The 1,745-nt window shown below is 43.3% G+C and overlaps 1 non-coding gene across 1 annotated transcript; it reads left to right on the forward strand.

Annotated features, from left to right (window-relative positions):
- The first annotated feature begins 1,411 nt into the window (after positions 1–1,411).
- On the forward strand, positions 1,412–1,517 carry LOC118483438. The gene has a single exon (XR_004870726.1). It is a non-coding gene; the product is annotated as a small nucleolar RNA R71 (small nucleolar RNA).
- The last annotated feature ends 228 nt before the right edge of the window (positions 1,518–1,745 follow it).

The following is a 1,745-nucleotide window of genomic DNA, read 5'->3' on the forward strand; positions in this document are numbered from 1 at the left end:
CATATAAGCCCCCCGGTAAAATGCTAACTCCTGCTCCAAGATCTAGCAACGCCTTAGCCATTTGAAAATTACCAACTTGTACATTAATCAATGGCGTGCCCGGATCTTGGAGCTTAGGAGGAAGCTCCCCATTTAACACCGCACTCACTTGCCCGGTTAAATCCACCCGCTTAGGCACTTTCTTCTTGTTTTGCCTTTTTTGTGTACATAATTCTTTTAAGAATTTTGCATAAGCGGGAACTTGTTATATTGCATCGAGGAGTGGGAGATTTATTTTTACTTGTTTGAACATGTCCCACATCTCCTCCTTTTGAGGACCTCTTGACACAATAAAATTTTTCTTTCCCGGGTCAAGTAAAGCCGATGGAAACGGGACTTGACTCGGTTCACCCTCAACTTTGTCATTCTTTTCATTTTCACCCAAACCCGGTTTTTTAACAATTGTTTCTTTTGGTTTAACCGGTAAAATTTCATCATCACTTTCAATTCCCGTGACATCCTCAACTACCCCCTCAACCAATTCGGGTGACAAATTGGCCTTAAATTCTTTCCCACTTCTTAATACACTAACATGATTAATATTAACATTACCTCGTGACGACCCGTGTGAAGGGTTTACCTTAGTGTCGCTTGGAAGTTGACCCTTACCTTTCTTCAATTCCGCCACATCGGTTGCTAATTGACCCATTTGGGTTGTTAGTGATTGGATGCTTTTATCACGAACCTCATCCTTTTGCATTCGCACTTCATCAAGTTGGTTCCGTTTTTGCATCTCCAATTGCATGCTCTTTAGCATCTCCATCACCTCGTTTCCACCCGAAGACCCCCCTTGTTCTTGACCCGTTTGGTATTGCTTTTGATAACCTTGGTTATTTCCGCCTCGGTACCCACCTTGGTTATTGTAAGATTGGCGTGAACCAAAGTTACCTTGGCTACCTTGAAAATTTGGGTTTGCTTGATTTGAAGGGTTCCCATATCTAAAATTCGGGTGGTTCCTCAACCCGGGGTGGTAGGTATTAGAATTCATGCTGTTGTAGTTCCTACCACCTCTTCCTTGACCTTGACCTTGACCTTGAACCGCATGGACTTCCTCGTATTGCCCGTCCAACATCCCTTGGCAATTTTAGCCGCATGACCTATTTCATTACACAAAGCACAAACATCATATATTTGGTTAGTGGTTTGAACATTACCATCATCTATGGCGTGCACTTGAGGTCGGGTAGTGGTCGGTCGGGCTCTTCTTGAAGCTTGAGCTTTCCTTTTTGATGTAGTTGCCATGCTTTCCAAGAACTCCCAATCATCGTTCTCATAGTTTGTTCCAAAAGTCCCACCAGTGATAGACATCAAATCACGTGCATCTTCGGCACTCAACCCCTCGTGAAAGGCATTCATCAACTCCCACAATTCAATTCCATGATGAGGGCAGTTTTTAATCATCATGTTGAAACGCTCGAATGCCTCATGAAACATCTCACCATGTTGTTGTTGGAAGCTTCTCAACCCCTTCCTTGCATCGTTGGTCTTTTGAGCGGTGTAAAACTCATCCAAGAAGGTTTGTTGCATCTCCCCCCATGTATATATGGATGCCGAAGGTAACGTGTAAAACCACTTCTTCGCCTTATCTTCCAAGGAAAATTGGAACAAAACCAATTTAATATCGTCAGCCGAAAACCCTTGACTCCCAAGAGTGTTGCAAATCGAGTCATAAGCCTCTAAATGAAAATAAGGCTCCTCCGTTTCCA

Source organism: Helianthus annuus, chromosome 10, assembly GCF_002127325.2.
Source record: "Helianthus annuus cultivar XRQ/B chromosome 10, HanXRQr2.0-SUNRISE, whole genome shotgun sequence".
Classification (NCBI taxonomy): domain Eukaryota; kingdom Viridiplantae; phylum Streptophyta; class Magnoliopsida; order Asterales; family Asteraceae; genus Helianthus; species Helianthus annuus.